Below are 20519 nucleotides of genomic sequence, written 5' to 3'. Positions count from 1 at the left end.
CAAATCCCTGACGATAGGTAGGAAGTCCATGCAGAGGCATCTTCTGAACCTAGCAGATCATGTTAATTTTTAGTAAATTTGGTGTACAAATGAGCTAATGAGAACTACTCACTTTAGCTCTCTAGAACAACCTGACATGTTGTTGTCTTAGTATGTTTATGGACCTTGACTACAAAACGGTCTCAAGTTGAAAATATCTCAACAGAGACTCACCAAGCAGTTGGATGGTACACTTTTTCAATTTGCCATTGCTTACAAAGAGTTATTTCCTAACCTCAACAGACATGGGTTTGAAATTCTATTCATTGAACAGATGAGCATTTGAGTCAAGGGTCCAATGGCCAGATTTCCAGTTGTAAAACAAGTATGCCATCACCCACCTCATTAAACGGCCATGGGCACTAGTTTATTCAAAAAAATTTCCCGTTGGGTGCCAGGAACAATTTTAGAACTAAAGGGACAGTTACAAAGATGGGTAAGAACCCTGCCCACTTGGGGTTTATACTCAATTTGGGTACACGTATAGGGTGCGAGAAGCAGACATTTCACAGATCAATTCAAACAGAAACAAGTGACATAAAAATATGAAGACAGTATGATACAGAAGCAGAATGAGGCAGATTTTACATCACATGAGCATGGACATTTTCTCAGAGGAAATAGGTCATTGAGAACATGAAGACAAGGAGCTACTAGCTGTGAGTTTTGTGGGGGGTAAAGTCTAAGCAGAGTGAATGAGTATTAAAGCTCGGGACTGAGTGGAGTTCAGCATGGGCACTCATTGAAACAGATGAACACAGGATGGGACTCATACCCTAGGGTCAGATCTCTGATCATGAAGGCAGTGGCTAGTTATATTTGGATTTTAAAAATTTGATTCCAGGTATAACAGGAAGCAGGTCTGAGGTTTCTAGCAGGGATGCCACATAATCTGACTTATACACAGAAGCACTTTCTCTTGCTGCATGTGGAAGATGGAGAGCCACACCAAGAAGCTGGTAAAGGAAACTTTTCATGACCCTTGAAGATGGTAAGGAAGGCTTTATTGGAGAGAGGGAGCTGCTGCTAGGGTTTGGAGGTAGGGGAGAGATGTGGAACTCAGCTCCCAGCACAGCAAGGACAAGTGGGGCAGATCCAAGGAGGTGGGGGTCAATGGGTGGGCAGTCACCAAGATTTGTGCTGAGGCCGACCAGGTCAGACCTCCACTGTGTTCCTGAGGTGCACGCCCACTCTACCTGCTTCTTCGTCACCAACTCCGTTCACAAAACCATGTTTCAGCCAAGAGCACTCAAGGAACATTGCTAGCCAGTGAAATCAGCTTAAGCCTTTTCGGTGGGGCTTTCTAGAATGTTATTTTTGTCCTGATAAAGAGAGGGCAGAAACAGCTGAGTGGCCTTTGACCTTTGTTCCTCCACCCTGCCAGGCACGTGGAGAGGGTACCTGCAATTGGGAAGTTGCAGTAGAGCTGCAAGAGGGAAGCTGGACCCTGGGGAATTAGCCTGCAGAACCTGCATCTGCTCCAGACCTTGGTGTGAGGGATGAACTCAAATGAAGCATCACAGGTGTCCACATCCTACTCTGTAGAGACATGTCCCCCCCTTCCACAGGTACCAAGGCTGCTGGAACACACAGCTAATAATTCTGTTTGTATTGGGTTTGAAACCAATCTTCTTGACCATTCAACTTTCTTTGTCCATGTAAGCATAGATTTCTCTTTTCTTAAGGTAACATTCACGTAAAATTAACCATTAACCATTTTAAGTGAACAGTTCAATGGCATTTAGGACATTCACAGTGTTGTGTAACCACCACCTTGGATTAGTTCCAGACACTTTCATCCCCCCAAAAGGAAACCCCATACCCATTAAACATTTGCTCCCCATTCTCCCTTCCCCGCAGACCCTGGCCACCACCAGTCTGTTTCCCGTCTCCATGGATTTGCCTGTCCTGGAAGGTTCCCATAAATAGTCACACATTACAAAAACTAACTCAAAATGGACTAAAGAACTAAATACAAGGGAAAAAACCACCTAACATTTTGAGGTATTTATGAGCTGCCTGAAGTCTTATGCCAGTTTAAAAGGAAGGACATTTTTCTAGTGTTTCTTTTCATATTAATAAGCAACTATGATCCTCCCTGCCCAGCTCCCTTCCTCCCTCTGAAGGCAGAGAGCCACTGCTTGAGATCCTCAACATCTTGGTTCCCCCTCCCCCACCCCAGTCTGCAGAGTCCTTCCTGGCCCTATGGTCTCCTCAAATTTGACTTCAGGTCACATTTACCAACAGATTTCATAGGTCTTCCTTTTTTATTTTTATTTCTTTTTTTTTAACGATTTTATTTATTTATTTGAGAGAGAGAGAGAGAATGAGAGATAGAAAGCACGAGAGGGAAGAAGGAAGAGGGTCAGAGGGAGAAGCAGACTCCCCGCCGAGCAGGGAGCCCGATGCGGGACTCGATCCCGGGACTCCAGGATCATGACCTGAGCCGAAGGCAGTCGCTTAACCAACTGAGCCACCCAGGCGCCCAGGTCTTCCTTTTTTAAAAGGGATGATGTCAATGTCCCCCGCCCAAGTGCCATTTATAGGCCAATCAAGCCAGGTGTTCAGCATATAATTTAGCCCTGTTGAAAGAATTGGATGGGGTCATTGGGTAAAAATGATCCTTAAAAAGGCAGAGAAGAGGAATTTACAGAGGTTGCGTGCCAATTCTCACCCAGCTGTTAAGTGTTGAAGACAGTATTCTACTCAAAAGCAGTCTTATCCCAGAACCCATGATCTTGATTCCTCTAATTGATTCAAATAGATGCCACTCTAAAGGCTACAATAATTATACAGAAAAAATAAGGACAATTCAGAAGAGTAAAATCAACTAAAGACAGACTAAAGTATTCTGTTAAGCCAGCAGACAGATTCAGCAAATTGTGTCAAAACCTGACGGATTTTCACGGCTGGTGATCATTATACAATATTCACTGTATAATTACAGTGGAAAGAGAAAAGTTACACTTGCAATGTTGTTTAGAACTGCAGCAACGAAGAGAATCTTATATGGAAATAGTATATATATATACCCAAACATTCTGCAGTCGTATTAACAATGCAATGCAATGGAGGATTCTTATTGCCAGCCTTAGTCTTTAATTAGCATGCATTTTATTTGCAAAACATATTTAGTAGGAAAACAATTCGGCTACATTTTGGAGACTTGTCAGAGAAGGACCAAAAAATATCCTTCGCATTTCGCAGACAAAATCTTAAGAAGAGCAATTTCAGGAGAACAGTAGGACAAGCAACTAGATTGCAATGAATAAAAAATGCACAAAATTCTTGGGTATATGGGCATAGAATGCTGCTTCTAGAAACTCAACTCGAGAGAGAGAAACCTTTGCACAGAAAGGAGTTTCACTTGAAATCTCCCCAATAACCCTCAAAGGTGTGACACCCAAACATTCAAAGAAAGGGAGGAGAAATTTTTATTGTAGAGACTGAACAGTTGAAAAAAGAAATGGAGAAATGAAGTAAAGAAGCGGGAACGTTACTCACCTCCCCAGCCCTAGACCTCCTCTCTGACTGTGAGTGCTGCAGACACATAAAGCCTCCTATATAGGAGTTGCTCCAGACCCAAGCTCTGTGATTGGCTCTTAGGAGCCTTTGCAGAGAACGCCCTGCATCCACAGGTGGAGGCCATTTCCCGAGGGTGAGCCTCACCTTCTCCTAGACTAGAGGTTAACCTTGTCTGCCTATAGAACCCACCACCCTGGGGCATCATTTCAAAGTATCCGTTCCCAGAGATTCTGATTTATGAATCAGATTGGGGCTGCCCAGACATTGGGTTTCTTTAAAGATCCCCAGATGGTAATTGGGGGATGGGCATTAAGGAGGGCATGTGATGTGATGAGCACTGGGTGTTATATGCAACTGATAAATTGAACACTACATCTGAGACTAATGATGTATTATATGTTGGCTAATTGAATTTAAATTAAAAAATAAAGAACCCCAGATGATTGTTATTGCAGCCTATCTTGAAAAGCACTGCTCAAAGCCTTCAGCTGTGAATAGCTGCCCTGTTCTGTCATACCAGATATTTAAAAGTCCACCCACATTTCACGTTAAATATAAGTGACATGTAAATACAAAAGGTATATCAATAGCCAAGTTCATCAGTTTTACACTGACAATATTAATTTTTGTAGATACATAAATAACTTCAAAATTTTAGTGTTCAAAGTTTTTGAAAATTTTTTTAAATTTTATTATGTCACCATACAATACCTCATTAGTTTTTGATGTGGTGATCCACGATCTATTGTTTTTGTATAACACCCTGTGCTCCATGCAGTACGTGCCCTCCTTAATACCCATCACTGGGCTAACCCATCCCCCCACCCCCCTCCCCTCTAGAACCCTCAGTTTGTTCCTCAGAGTCCATAGTCTCTCATGGTTCATCTCCCCCTCCGATTCCCCCCCTTCATTTTTCCCTTCCTTCTCCTAATGTCCTCCCTGCTGTTCCTGATGTTCCACAAATAAGTGAAACCATATGATAATTGACTTTCTCTGCTTGACTTTTTTCACTTAGCATCATCTCCTCCAGTCCCATCCATGTTGATGTAAAAGTTGGGTATTTGTCCTTTCTGATGGCTGAGTAATATTCCATTGTATACATGGACCACATCTCCTTTATCCATTCATCTGTTGAAGGGCATCTTGGCTCCTTCCACAGTGTGGCTATTGCGGACATTGCTGCTATGAACATTGGGGTGCATATGGCCCTTCTTTTTACTACATCTGCGTCTTTGGGGTAAATACCTAGGAGTGCAATTGCTAGGTCATAGGGTAGCTCTATTTTTAAATTTTTGAGGAAACTCCACACTGTATTCCAAAGTGCCTGTAGCAACTTGCATTCCCCCCAAGAGTGTAAGAGGGTTCCCCCTTCTCCACAAACTCTCCAACATTTGTTGTTTCTTGCCCTGTCCATTTTTGCCATTCTAACTGGTGTAAGGTGGTATCTCAATGTGGTTTTGATTTGAATTTCCCTGATAGCTAATGATGATGAACATTTTTTCATGTGTCTGTTAGCCATTTGTATGTCCTCTTCAGAGAAGTGTCTTTTCATATCTTCTGCCCATTTTTTAAATTTTTTATTGTTATGTTAATCACCATATATTACATCATTAGTTTTTGATGTAGTGTTCCATGATACATTGTTTGTTCATAACACCCAGTGCTCCATGCAGAATGTGCCCTCTTTAATACCCATCACCAGGCTAACCCATCCCCCTGCCCTCCTCCCCTCTAGAACCCTCAGTTTGTTTTTCAGAGTCCATCATCTCTCATGGTTCGTCTCCCCCTCTGACTTACTCCCCTTCATTCTTCCTCTCCTGCTATCTTCTTCTTTTTCTCTTTTCTTAAAATATGTTGCGTTATTTGTTTCAGAAGTACAGATCTGTGATTCAACAGTCTTGCACAATCTTCTGCCCATTTTTTAAAAATGATTTTATTTATTTATTTGACAGAGAGACAGAGATAGTGAGAGAGGGAACACAAGCAGGGGGAGTGGGAGAGGGAGAAGCAGGCTTCCCGTGGAGCAGGGAGCCCGATGCGGGGCTCGATCCCAGGACCCGGGGATCATGACCTGAGCCAAAGGCAGACGCTTAACGACTGAGTCACCCAGGCGCCCCTTTCTGCCCCTTTTTTGATTTGATTATTTGTTTTTTGGGTGTTGAGTTTGAGTTTTTTTTTTTAATTTTATTATGTTATGTTAGTCACCATACAATACATCATTAGTTTTTGATGTGGTGATCCATGATCCATTGTTTTTGTATAACACCCAGTGCTCCATGCAGTACGTGCCCTCCTTAATACCCATCACTGGGCTAACCCATCCCCCCTCCCCCCTCCCCTCTAAAACCCTGTTTGTTTCTCAGAGTCCATAGTCTCTCATGGTTCATCTCCCCCTCCGATTTCCCCCCCTTCATTTTTCCCTTCCTTCTCCTAATGTCCTCCTTGCTATTCCTTATGTTCCACAAATAAGTGAAACCATATGATAATTGACTTTCTCTGCTTGACTTATTTCACTTAGCATCATCTCCTCCAGTTCCATCCATGTTGATGTAAAAGTGGGGTATTCATCCTTTCTGATGGTTGAGTAATATTCCATTGTATATATGGACCACATCTTCTTTATCCATTCATCTGTTGAAGGGCATCTTGGCTCTTTCCACAGTTTGGCTATTGCAGACATTGCTGCTATGAACATTGGGGTGCATATGGCCCTTCTTTTCACTACATCTGTGTCTTTAGGGTAAATACCCAGAAGTGCAATTGCTGGGTCATAGGGTAGCTCTATTTTTAATTTTTTGAGGCACCTCCACACTGTTTTCCAAAGTGGCCGTACCAACTTGCATTCCCACCAACAGTGTAAGAGGGTTCCCCCTTCTCCACAACCTCTCCAACATTTGTTGTTTCTTGCCCTGTCCATTTTTGCCATTCTAATTGGTGTAAGGTGGTATCTCAATATGGTTTTGATTTGAGTTTCCTTGACGGCTAATGATGATGAACATTTTTTCATGTGTCTGTTAGCCATTTGTATGTCTTCTTCAGAGAAGTGTCTTTTCATATCTCCTGCCCATTTTTGGACTTGATTATTTGTTTTTTGGGTGTTGAGTTTGAGCAGTTCTTTATAGATCTTGGATACAAGCCCTTTGTAGTGTCATTTGCAAATATCTCCTCCCATTCTGTGGGTTGCCTCCCTGTTTTGTGGACTGTTTCCTTTGCTGTGCAGAAGCTTTTATCTTGATGAAGTCCCAAAAGTTCATTTTTGCTTTTGTTTCACTAGCTTTTGGAGATGTATCTTGAAAGAAGTTGCTGTGGCTGATGTCAAAGAGGTTATTGCCTATGTTCTCCTCTAGGATTTTGATGGATTCCTGTCTCACATCGAGGTCTTTCATCCATTTTGAGTTTATCTTTGTGTATGGTGTTAGAGAATGGTCCAGTTTCATTCTTCTGCATGTGGATGTCCAATTTTCCCAACACCATTTATTGAAGAGACTGTCTTTTTTCCATTGTGTATTTTTTCCTGCTTTGTCGAAGATTATTTGACCATAGAGTTGAGGGTCCACATCTGGGCTCTCTATTCAGTTCCATTGGTCTATATGTCAGTTTTTGTGCCAGTACCATGCTGTCTTGGTGATCACTGCTTTGTAATATAGCTTGAAATTGGGCAACGTGATGCTCCCAGCTTTTTCTTTTTTTTTTAAAGATTTTTATTTATTTATTCATGAGAGAGAGAGAGAGAGAGAGAGAGGCAGAGGGAGAAGCAGGCTCCCAAGGAGCAGGGAGCCCGATGCGGGACTCGATCCCAGGACTCTGGGATCATGACCTGAGCCGAAGGCAGACGCTTAACCATCTGAGCCACCCAGGTGCCCCAGCTTTGTTTTTCTTCTTCAACATTTCCTTGGCAATTCGGGGTCTTTTCTGATTCCATACAAATTTTAGGATTGTTTGTTCCAGCACTTTGAAAAATGTCATTGGAATTTTGATCGGGATGGCATTGAAGGTATAGATTGCTCTCGGTAGCATAGACATTTTAACAATGTTTATTCTTCTGATCCCTGAGCATGGAATATTTTTCCTTCTTTTTGTGTCTTCCTCAATTTCTTTCATGAGTATTCTATAGTTCCTAGAGTATAGATCCTTTACCTCTTTGGTTAGGTTTATTCTGAGGTTTTTTGGTGTTATTGTAAATGGAATCATTTCTCTAATTTCTTTCTACAGTTGTGTTGTTCGTGTATAAGAAAGCAACTGATTTCTGTGCATTGATTTTGTATCCTGCCACATTACTGAATTGCTGTGTGAGTTCTAGTAATTTGGGGGTGGAGTTTTTTGGGTTTTCCACATAAAGTATCACGTCGTCTGTGAAAAGAGAGAGTTTGATTTCTTCTTTGCCAATTTGAATACCTTTTATTTCTTTTTGTTGTCTGATTGCTGTTGCTAGGACTTCTAGTACTATGTTGAATAGTGGCGAGAGTGGGCATCCTTGATGTGTTCCTGATCTTAAGGGAAAGGCTCTCAGCTTTTCCCCATTGAGGATGATATTCGCTGTGGGTTTTTCATAGATGGATTTTATGAAATTGAGGAATGTTCCCTCCATCTCTATACTCTGAAGAGTTTTAATCAGGAAAGGATGTTGTATTTTGTCAAATGCTTTTTCTGCATCAATTTTGAGGACCATATGGTTCTTCTCCCTCCTCTTATTAATGTGTTTTATCACATTGATTGATTTGCGAATGTTGAACCACCCTTGCATCCCAGGGATATTCCCACTTGGTCGTGGTGGATGATCCTTTTAATGTATTGTTGGATCCTATTAGCTTGGATTTTGTTGAGGATTTTGGAATCCATATTCATCAGGGATATCAGTTTGAAATTCTCCTTTTTGATGGGGTCTTTGCCTGGTTTGGGGATTAAGGTAATGCTGGCCTCATAGAATGAGTTTGGAAGTTATCCTTCTGTTTCTATTTTTGAAACAGCTTCAGGAGAATAGGTATTATTTCTTCTTTGAATGTTTGGTAGAATTCTCCAGGGAATCCATCAGGCCCTAGACTCTTGTTTTTTGGGAGGTTTTTGATCACTGCTTCAATCTCGTTACTGGTTATTGGCCTATTCAGGTTGTCAATTTCTTCCTGTTTCAGTCTTGGCAGCTTATAGGTTTGCAGGAAGGCATCCATTTCATCCAGATTGCTCAGTTTATTGGCATATAGTTGTTGATAATAATTTCTAATAATTGTTTCTATGTCCTTGGTGTTAGTTGTGATCTCTCCCCTTTCATTCATAATTTTATTAATGTGGGTCCTTTCTCTTTTCTTTTGGATAAGTCTGGCCAGTGGTTTATTGATCTTATTAATTCTTTCAAAGAACCAACTTCTAGTTTCGTTGATCTGCTCTACTGTGTTTCTGGTTTCTAATTCATTGATCTCTGCTCTAATCTTAATTATTTCTCTTCTAATGTGTAGCTTAGGCATCATTTGTTGCTTTTTCTCTAGTTCTTTAAGATGTAGAGTTGGTGAATTCGGGATTTTTCTATTTTTTTGAGTGAGGCTTGGATGGCTATGTATCTTCCCCTTAGGACCGCCGTTGCAGTATCCCATAGGTTTTGGACCGATGTGTTTTTGTTCTCATTGGTTTCCATGAATTGTTTAAGTTCTTCTTTGATTTCCTGGTTGACCCAAACATTCTTTAGCAGGGTGGTCTTTAGCTTCCAAGTGTTTGAATTTCTGCCATATTTTTTATTGTGATCGAGTTCCAGTTTTAAAGCATTGTGGTCTGAGAATATGCAGGGAATAATCTCAATCTTTTGGTATCAGTTGAGACCTGATTTGTGACCCAGTATATGGTCTATTCTGGAGAAAGTTCCATGTGAGCTTGAGAAGAATGAGCATTCTGTTGTTTTAGGGTGGAATGTTTTGTATATATCTATGAGATCCATCTGGTCCAATGTGTCATTCAAAGCTCTTGTTTCTTTGTTGATTTTCTGCTTAGATGATCTGTCTGTTGCTGAGAGTGGAGTATTCAGGTCTCCTACAATTAACGTGTTGTTATCAATATGACTATTTTGGTTAACTGTTGGCTTCTTATGTAGATGGCTGCTTCCATGTTGGGGGCATAGATATTTACAATTGTTAGATCTTGTTGGATAGACCCTTTAAGAATGACATAGTGTCCTTCTGTGTCTCTAATTACAGACTTTAGTTTAAAATCTAATTTGTCTGCTATAAGAATTGCTATCCCAGCTTTCTTTTGAGGTCTGCTGGCATGGAAGATGGATCTCCATCCCTTCACTTTCAGTCTGGATGTATCTTTAGGTTCCAAATGAGTCTCTTGTAGACAGCATATGGATGGGTCCTGTCTTTTTATCCAATCTGCAACCCTATGCCATTTATGGGAGCATTTAGTCCATTCACGTTGAGAGTGATTATTGAAAAATATGAATTGTCATCATGTTGCCTGTGAAGACATTGTTTTTATAGATTGTCCCTGTAAATTTCTGTTGTATATCACTCTTGGGGTCTTTCTCCTTTTACAGAACCCCCCTTAATATTTCTTGCAGGGCTGGCTTAGTGTTCACATATCCTTTCATTTTCTGCCGGTCTTGGAAGCTCTGCATCTCTCCATCCATTCTAAATGACAGCCTTACCGGATAAAGTATTCTTGGCTGCATGTTCTTCTCATTTAGTACCCTGAATATGTCTTGCCAGGCCTTTCTGGCTTGTCAGGTCTCTGTGGATAGGTGTGACGTTATTCTGATGTTCCTCCCTCTGTACTGAAGGAATCGCTTCCCCCTAACTGCCCTTAAGATGGTTTCCTTGGTTCTAAGATTTGCAAGTTTTACTATTACATGCTGGGGTGTTGGCCTGTTTTCCTAGATCTTGGGAGGGGTCCTCTCTGACTCTAGGACACGAATGTTTGTTTCATTCCCCAGATTAGGGAAGTTCTCAGCTACAGTTTGCTCAAATACATCTTCTAGTTGTCTCTCTCTCTCCCCTCCCTCTGGGATTCCAATTATTCTGACATTGGAACGCTTCATGGTGTCACTTATTTCTCTGATTCTTTTTTCATGGATTCTGAGTTGTTTTTCCCTGGCCTCCTCTTTTCCCTTTTTATCTATTAAATTGTCTTCCAGGTTGCTTATTCGTTCTGCCTCACTTACCCTAGCTGTTAGATTATCTAGATTGGATTGGATCTCACTGATGGCATTTTTAAGTTCTGCCAGTTCAGCTTTCATTTCTGCCCTTGGAGACTCTATGTTGCCATTAATTGATTTCTCCATTCTAGTTATTGTCTTCACAATTGCTAGCCTGAATTCCATCTCTGACATCTTGGTTATATCTGCATCCATTTGTAAATCTGCTGCATAAGTCATAATCTCTGAGTCTTTTCTATTTTGGGTGTTCCTCCTCCTAGTCATTCTGTTGATGGGTGGTTGAGGGAATGTACAGAGTTCGAATTATTGACCAGAACCCAAGCAAGATTCACCTGTTTTCTAGCGACCTTAGGGTTGCTGGTCTCTTGTTTTCCCAGCCTGTCTTCTGGGGGAGGGGCTTGCTGGTCTGTTACTCAGGCAACCCTGTTTGGGCTTTCAGTGGGAACCAGTGTTTTGGGGCTTTTGTTCTCTGGCGGCTTTCCCTGGTGGCTTTCTGTGTCTCATCTGAGAGAGCAGAAGAGACCGTTTCCAACCCTCTGCCTCAGAGCAGAGAGATTGCAGTCTGTTCTTTAATGAGCTCTCCAGGCCACACTATCTCCGATTCTGTCTGTGATGCTATAAACTGCAGCATCCTGGGTTGTGCGCCCCTCTGCAGTGCTCCCAGTCCTGCATCCAGGTTGGGGCACATCTCTGCTCTTTGTGCTTCTAAAACTGCCAACTGCTCCCAGTTCTCATGGGAGACCCCGCCACTCTGGTTTCTGTCCTGGGGGCTGCCCTAAAGTCCTTTCCCCGCCGCTACTGGTCTGTGAGGCTGTGCCCCATCCCCAGCACAGGAGGCTATCACTCACTGGCGGTGTAGGATCCCCACGTCCAGGCTCCCTCCCACTGCCGTTTATCCTCTGATATTTGCCCATGGAATCACGGCTCCTGCTTCGTACCTCAAAGCCGACCGCCTGCGATATTCTGTTTGTAGAGATCCAGATCTTCTTACATCTCAGGCTGATTTCATGGGTGCTCAGAGTGGCCTGGTAGATATCCAGCTCAATTCCGGGGACCAGTTGGAATAGGGTCCCCTACTCCTCTGCCATCTTTTCCTGATGGAAAAGTTCAAAGTTTTTAGAACAAATATATATCTACATCTCTATCTCTCATCTGTCTGCTCAAATTTGAAGAGTCTCCAGACCAATATGATATACAATAAATGGAATACAATAAAATACTTTAATACAATAAAATAACAATATGCATGCACTCTGAACCACATGTGTAATTGTAAATTTTCAAACAGACATATTAAAAAGGGAAAAAGAACAAGGTAAAATTAATTTTTACAATACTTTACATCCAATATATCCAAAATATTATTTCAACAAATAGTCAATGTAAAAATAATTGGGGTATTTTACATTCAACATTTTGTACTAAGGCTTCAAAATCTGGTCTGTACTTCATACTCATAGCACATTTCAATTTAGATGACCCACATTTCTGGTATTCAATAGCCATCTGTGGCTAGTGGCCACCATATGGGTTAGGTCTAGACCCAAGGACAGGAAAGTGACCACTGGTTTTAAAAAGGAGGGTCAAGAGATTGAAAGGGTTGGTCTCCTGGCATGAGTTTATTTCTACAAGGCTCTTGATGTATCTATCAAGAGTCCCTTATTCCACAACTTCTCGAACATTTGTGGTTTCTTGCCTTGTCAATTTTTGCCATTCTAACTGGTGTAAGATGGTATCTCAGTGTGGTTTTGATTTGAATTTCCCTGATGGCTAATGATAATGAACATTTTTTCATGTGTCTGTTAGCCATTTGTATGTCTTCTTTGGATAAGTATCTGTTCATGTCTTCTGCCCATTTTTTGACTTGATTATTTGTTTTTGGGTATTGAGTTTGAGAAGTTCTTTATAGATCTTGGATATCAGCCCTTTATCTATAATGTCATTTGCAAATATCTTCTCCTATTCCATGACATTAGGAGAAGGAAGGGAAAAATGAAGGGGGGAAATCAGAGGGGGAGATGAACTGTGAGAGATTGTGGACTCTGGGAAACAAACTGAGGGTTTCAGAGGGGAGGGAGGTGGGGGAATGTGTTAGCCCAGTGATGGGTATTAAGGAAGGCCTGTATTGCATGGAGCACTGGGTGTTATACTCAAACAATAAATCATGGAACACTACATCAAAGACTAATGATGTATTATATGGTGACTAACATAATAATAAAAAAAAGAGTCCCTTAAACAGACACATGAAAAAATGCTCAACATCACTAGCCATCAGGGAAATACAAATCAAAACCACAGTGAGATAACACCTTACACCAGTTAGAATTGCAAAAATTAACAAGACAGGAAACAACAAGTGTTGGCGAGGATGTGGAGAAAGGGGAACCCTCTTACACTGTTGGTGGGAATGCAAGTTGGTACAGCCACTCTGAAAAACAGTATGGAGGTTCCTCAAGATATTAAAAATAGAGCTACCCTATAACCTAGCAATTGCACTACTAGGTATTTACCCAAAGATACAGATGTAGTGAAAAGAAGGGCCACATGCACCCCAATGTTCATAGCAGCAATGTCCACAATAGCCAAAATGTGGAAGGAGCCCAGATGCCCTTCAACAGATGAATGGATAAAGAAGATGTGGTCCATATATACAACGGAATATTACTCAGCCATCAGAAAGGATGAATACCCACCATTTGCATTGACATGGATGGAACTGGAGGGGATGATGCTAAGTGAAGTAAGTCAAGCAGAGAAAGACAATTATCATATGGTTTCACTCATATGTGGGACATAAGGAACAGCATGGATGACCACAGGGGAAGGGAGGGAAATCTGAAGGGGGAGAAATCAGAGAGGGAGACGAACCATGAGAGACTATGGACCCCAGGAAACAAACTGAGTGTTTCAGAGGGGAGTAGGGTGGGAGGAGGGGGTAACAGGGTGATGGGTATTGAGGAGCACACATGTTGTGATGAGCACTGGGTGTTATACATAACTAATGAATCACTGAACACTACACCAAAAACTAATGATATACTATACAGTGGCTAACTGAACATAATAAAAAAATAAAATAAAATCCTCTTCCCTTAAAAAGAAGACAGTCCTTTAGTAAGAGGAGGTGAAGAGGAGGTAAACTCTGTGCCTCAGTTTCCTCATTTGCAAGATGGGGATAACAACAGCACCTGCCTCATAGGAGAAGAGTATTTTCCCCACATTCCTCAGAAAGATGAGATGTCAGCAAACATCCTCCTGACAGAAAACATAAGGGATTAAGTTAATTTCCCTTCACTCTTGTAGACTTCTGTTTGTACCTTGACCCTTCTCTCCCAGACTCACCAAGATACAGCAAGGTGGGAAGAACCACGGACATGCTCATAGGTCCCAGAAACCCCTTGGCCTCAGTAATGCTGCTTTTATGAGGAACAGACTTCTCTGGCAAGTGACACAAACCCCCCAGGAAGTGTGAGAGGGACCCCACTCCCGACAGGGAGCAAAGGCAATTCTCATCCTCTTTCCTCCTCCCTCCTCGGTGGGGAGGAGCCTTGCAGAATTACCTGACATCACGAAGATGTTAATCATCTGAACTTCCTAATCTGATTCCTATTTCCTGTTCCCAAATTCCATACCAGCTTTTCAATCTTTCTATATAATGCAAGGGGTAAGAAAATCACAAGATAAAGAACAAGAAAGAAATAGTTTCCAGTCTGAGCCCTGCTCTGAAATACTGTGAACTCATGGCCTTTGCTTCTTAATTCTGAATTCCCTTCTTTATATACAAAGTAGAGGGAATGATAATGAGTTCCTGAAAAGCTACAATCACAAGGTGTGTAAATGGTCCCAAATAGACCTTGCTAGAGGCAGTAGTGTAATTATTATCCCCCTCACACTTGGCTTCCATCTCTATTCCCAACATAATGTCAGCATTGATTCTCTCCATGGGTGTCAATGTTGAACCTAAAGATGTTTACATTAGGTTAAGTCACATCTTTCTTCTTGAGTATTCTCACTGGCTGAACCTCCCTGAATAGCTAGGCCATCTTTTCTCCTGGATAAACATGTAGTGATGACTTAAAGTCTTCCCCTGTTATACCCTCATGATGCTATCTTTGCAAAAAACCTAAAACAATGTATAACCAATCTTTTATGAGTTTTCATTTTGCTCCAGACAGGTACATTATGTGGAGCAGGTTTGCATTTAGTCTTCACAAAAAGGTTCGTAGCTTGGATTATTATGCCCAATTATGTAGTCATCCATGTAATCATACTGTGGATCTAAGCCTTTTCCAGTTGGATTCCATCAGGACATCGGGACTACCATGAGTGATGTGGTACACAAGCTTTATTACAGGGATTAGAATGTATGTGGTTGTGATTGAAGATGCATCTGGTAGTCATCCCGATGCCACTGAAGTTCAACCAGACTGGGTGTTGAGAGGAAAAGCTGGATGTGGTGTGGAGCAGACAAAAAGCATGCTAGAACTTTCAAGAGAAATCAGTGTCAGTCTATCACCACCTCCAACCTCAACGATGCGTGGTGTTCTTCATCACAGACCTTCAGTAGTGCTGGTGCAGGTGCCAGTGGGCATGGTGGTGGGCTCACACCCATGGGGGTGAGCCAGCGGGTCCTGTGAAACATGTGTGGGCTGCAACACAAAGACACTGCACTTCCCACATGCACCACTTGAGGGCCAGCATACCTGTGGCTTCCCTTCCACCTTCTACGTATTGTGCCAATTTCTGTTGTCATCCCTGACCCAGAACCACAGAGGGAAGAAAAATTCTAGGAAACATAGTTCATGTTTAGCTAAATTGACATAGTGCAAAGCCACCAGTCTGCTCCTCATCACCTTGGTTTCCAAACACTTTTAAACCATACCTCCTTTCCAAATATGGCAACAGCAAAACCGTGGTTTCACTTGACATGTGCTCTTCATAAAACTAGACATGTGTGATCTCCTCTCAGGTAAAGGGGACAAAGGCTTCTTATCCATCCACTGATGTTCATTCCTTTCCTAGCTGAATCATGCTCTTCCTTTGATGACTTGTCAGGTAAATCACTGAGAAATGACATTAAATAGCTAGTAAGTCTTGACTTCAGCAACAACCGGAAATTTGGTCAAGTCTCCCTCTCTCTTTTTAAAATATTCGTACTGCATGAAGCACTGGGTGTTATACAAAAACAATGAATCATGGATCACTACATCAAAAACTAATGACGTATTGTATGGTGACTAACATAATAAAATAAAAAATTTTAAAAATATTTATTTATTTATTTATTTATTTGAGAGAGAGAGTTAGAGCCAGAGAGGGAGCAGGGGAAGGGGCAGAGAGAGAGGGAGAATCCCAAGTAGACTCCCCAATGAGCACAGAGCCTGACACAGGTATGGATCCCAAGACCCTGAGATCAAGACCTGAGCTGAAACCAAGAGCCAGATGCTTAACTGACTGAGCTACCCTGTTGCTTCAATCAAGTCTCTTTTTTTAAAATAAGGAAGGGTAGTGGACACGGAGATGGAGACAAGGCAGGAGCAATGCGAGTGATACATGGAAGATACACATGCCATCGTGGTGATCACCCACATCTCTGGTTTATTTACACTTACCAGCATCTGACGCTCATGTCATGTTCAGGCAAGTCCCACTTTAGCATTCTTCCTGGGGTGTGGTGATGACTTCTTCCTGGACAGGAGCAGTCACTGCTAGGTGGTCCTCCCCCAGAGCCTCTGTCCCATGAGATCCATTTCTCTGGACATGGACAGATAAGCCAGCTGTGACGTTCAGTACCTATGCTCCTCGTGGCTGCAGTGTGCTGATACTGGCATTGTTGTGTGTAATTGCAGTGAAATGTGTTGATATCACAGTGGTGGAAGCTGGGACACGGTATGGTCTCTGACAGAAACAGTAGTGCCCACATCTGACCTGGCACATGGGGAATTTAGGGAATGAGGCTCAAGGCTCATTCACCAGCCCTCCAAATCACTCTGAAGCTTCACACTGTTATCTAATGCTCATTTTAAATGAATCAACAGTGATAGATTCCATGACACAAATGAATGGAAAGATATTCCATGCTCATGGATTGGAAGAATTATAATTAAAATGTCCATACTATTCAAAGCAATCTACAGAGTCAATAAAATCCCTATCAGAATACCAACATTTTTCACAGAACTAGGACAAATAATCCTAAAATTTGTACGGAACCCCCAAAGACCCCAAATGGCCAAAGCAATCTTGAAAAAGGAGAACAAAACTGGAGGTATCACATCCCAGATTTCAAGATACTACAAAGCTATAATAATCAAAACAGTATGGTACTGGCACAGAAATAGAAACCTAGATCAGTGGAACAGAATAGAGAGCCCAGAGGTAAACCCATGCTTAGATAGTCAACTAATCTTTGACAAAGCAGGAAAGAAAATCCAATGGGAAAAAGACATTCTCTTCAACAAATGGTGCTGGGAGAACCAGACAGCAACATGCAAAAGAATGAAAATCGACCACTTTCTTACACTATACACAAAAACAAACCCAAAATGGATTAAATATCTAAATGTGAGACCTGAAACCCTAAAATTCTAGAAGAAAACATAGGTAGTAATTTCTCTGACATTGGCCATAGCAACATCTTTCTAGATATGTCTCCTGAGACAAGGGAAACAAAAGCAAAAATAAACTATTAGGACATCAAGATAAAAATCTTCTGTACATGAAGGGGGCGGAGCAAGATGGCAGAGGAGTAGGAGACCTGGATTTCGTCTGGTCTCAGGAATTCAGCTGAATAGGGATCAAACCATTCTGAACACCTACGAACTCAACAGGAGATCGAAGAAAAGAATGGCAACAACTCTCTGAACAGAAAAGCGACCACTTACTGGAAGGTAGGACGTGCGGAGAAGTGAATCCGAGGCAATATTCGGGAGGATAGACGGCGGGGGAGGGGGCCTCTGACGGCCACTTCTGGCAAGTGATAGAGCCGCGGAGGACAAAATCGGAACGTTTAGAAGCCGGCTCCGCTGAGGGACGTCGCTCCAGTGGCTAAGGGGGGGGTGGAACCCTCGCGGGACAGTGTGGTCTCAGGACCCTCGGGGTCACAGAAAGACCGGGGGTGCCTGAGTGTGGCAGAGCTCCCAGGGATCGGAGCGGGGAAGCCGGCTGCAGAGACGGAGCCGAGGCGTGGGCTCTCAGCTCGGGGTGGCCATAAACTGTGATCCGGGGCACAGTCGGGCCACTGCTCCTCCAGCAGGGACCCAACAAGCAGCAGAGCCGGGGAGACTCCCCTTCCTCCCCCAGGAGGAGCGGCGCGGGAGCGCACCGCAGGGATCTGCTGGGTTTGGAGACTCCACACGGGGTCGGGTGCCAGACATAGAAACACTCGGTCACAGGCCAGGTGAGCACGCAGTGCGGCCAGAGACCGGGGACACGGGAGTGACTGCTTTTCTCTGGGGGCGCACTGAGGAGCGGGGCCCCGAGTTCTCGGCTCCTCGGGGCAGAGATTGGGAGGCCACCATTTTCACTCTCGTCCTCCAAAGGTGTACCGAGAGCTTGCAGGGAACAAAAGCTCCCGAGAGCAAACCCGAGCAGATTACTTAGCTGGGACTGGCAAGGGCGGGGCAATTCCGCCTCCGGCAAAGACATTTGGGAACCACGGCAACAGGCCCCTCCCCCAGAAGATCAGCACGAACAGCCAGCCAAGACCAAGTTTACCGATCAAGGAGAACGGGAGAACTCCAGCGCTAGGGGAATACTGCACATAGAATTCATGGCTTTTTTTACCATGATTCTTTAGTCATTCAAAGTTAATTTTTTTAACTGTCTTTTCTTTCTTTTTTTTTTAATTTTTCTTTTTCCCTTTTTCAACCAACATCTTATCAATCCCTTTTTTAAAAAATATTTTTTATTTTTCATTTTTAGAGTCATATTCTATCCCTTTATAGTAGTTACCCTTATTTTTGGTATATATATATATAAGTTGTTCTCTCTTTAAAATTTTGAGATATAGTTTCTTCTAACAGATCAAAATATACCCTAAATCACTAGTGTATGGCTTTGTTCTAGCCTCCTGCCTGATCACATTCTCTCCCTTTTAAAAAAAAATCCTCTTCTTTCTTTTTTCAACCAACTTCTTATCTTATCAATTAATTCCTTTTATAAAATCTTTTATAATTTTTATCTTTAGTCATATTCCATCCCTTCATCATATTAACCCTTATTTCTGTACATATATAAGTTTTTCTTTCTTTAAAATTTTGGGAGGTACTTTCTTCTAACAGACCAAAATACACCCAAAATTTAGTGTGTGGCACTGATCTATGCATCAGCCTGATCATATTTGATCATATTCTGTTTTTTTGTTTTGTTTTGTTTTTGTTTGTTTTTATCTTTTTCTTTTTCTTTTTTCTTTCTTTCCCTTTCTTTTCCTCCAGTTTCAGGTCTTTTCTGATTTGTTTAGTATATATTTTCTGGGGACGTTTTTACCCTGTTAGCATTTTGTTCTCTCATTCATCTCTTCTCCTCTGGACAAAATGACAAGACAGAAAAAATAACCTCAACAAAAAGAACAAGAGGCAGTACCAACTGCCAGGGACCTAATCAATATGGACATTAGTATGATATCAGAACTAGAGTTTGGAATGATGATTTTAAAGATACTAGCTGGGCTTGAAAAAAGCATGGAAGTTATTAGAGAAACCCTTTCTGGAGAAATAAAAGAACTAAAATCTAACCAAGTCGAAATCAAAAAGGCTATTAATGAGGTGCAGTAAAAAATGGAGGCTCTAACTGCTAGGATAAATGAGGCAGAAGAGAGAATTAGTGATACAGAAGACCAAATGATGGAAAATAAAGAAGCTGAGAAAAAGGGAGATAAACAACTACTAGATCACGAGAGCAGAATTTGAGAGATAAGTGATACCATAAGATGAAACAACTTTAGAATAATTGGGATCCCAGAAGAAGAAGAAAGAGAGAGAGGGGCAGAAGGTATATTGGAGCAAATTATAGCAGAGAACTTCCCTAATTTGGGGAAGGAAACAGGCATCAAAATCCTGGAGGCACAGAGAACCCCTCTCAAAATCAATAAAAATAGGTCAACACCCCGACATCTAATAGTAAAACTTATGAGTCTCAGAGACAAAGAGAAAATCCTGAAAGCAGCTTGGGAGAAGAGATCTGTAACCTACAATGGTAGAAACATTAGATTGGCAACAGACCTATCCACAGAGACCTGGCAGGCCAGAAAGGACTGGCGTGATATATTCAGAGTACTAAATGTGAAAAATATGCAGCCAAGAATACTAGATCCAGCTAGGCTGTCATTGAAAATAGAAGGAGAGATAAAAAGCTTCCAGGACAAACAAAAACTAAAGGAATTGGCAAACACAAAACCAGTCCTACAGGAAATATTGAAAGGGGTCCTCTAAGCAAAGAGAGAGCCTAAAAGCAACATAGACCAGAAAGGAACACAATATGGTATTATGTACTTGAAAGTTGCTAAAGTATCCAATACATTAAAAGGATCATCCTCCACGACCAAGTGGGATTTATTCCTGGGATGCAAGGGTGGTTCAACATTCGCAAATCAATCAATGTGATAGAACACATTAATAAGAGGAGAGAGAAGAACCATATGGTCCTCTCAATTGATGCAGAAAAAGCATCTGATGAAATACAGCATCCTTTCCTGATTAAAACTCTTCAGAGTATAGGGATAGAGGGAACATAGCTCAAGTTCATAAAATCGATCTATGAAAAACCCACAGTGAATATCATCCTCAATGGGGAAAAGCTGAGAGCCTTTCCCTTA

At 41.9% G+C, this 20519-nt stretch overlaps 1 protein-coding gene across 1 annotated transcript in view; it reads left to right on the top strand.

The window, feature by feature from the left end:
* LOC114202080 (NACHT, LRR and PYD domains-containing protein 7-like) overlaps positions 1-20519 on the top strand; it is a 97299-nt gene that overhangs the window by 52805 nt on the left and 23975 nt on the right. The window lies entirely within an intron of this gene.

This window comes from Eumetopias jubatus, unplaced genomic scaffold (genome assembly GCF_037043125.1).
Source record: "Eumetopias jubatus isolate StellerSeaLion01/CBP00866 unplaced genomic scaffold, mEumJub1_p1.0 scaffold_10, whole genome shotgun sequence".
NCBI lineage: Eukaryota > Metazoa > Chordata > Mammalia > Carnivora > Otariidae > Eumetopias > Eumetopias jubatus.
Note: the sequence above shows the minus strand (reverse complement) of the source record. Positions and strands in the feature narration are given on the sequence as shown.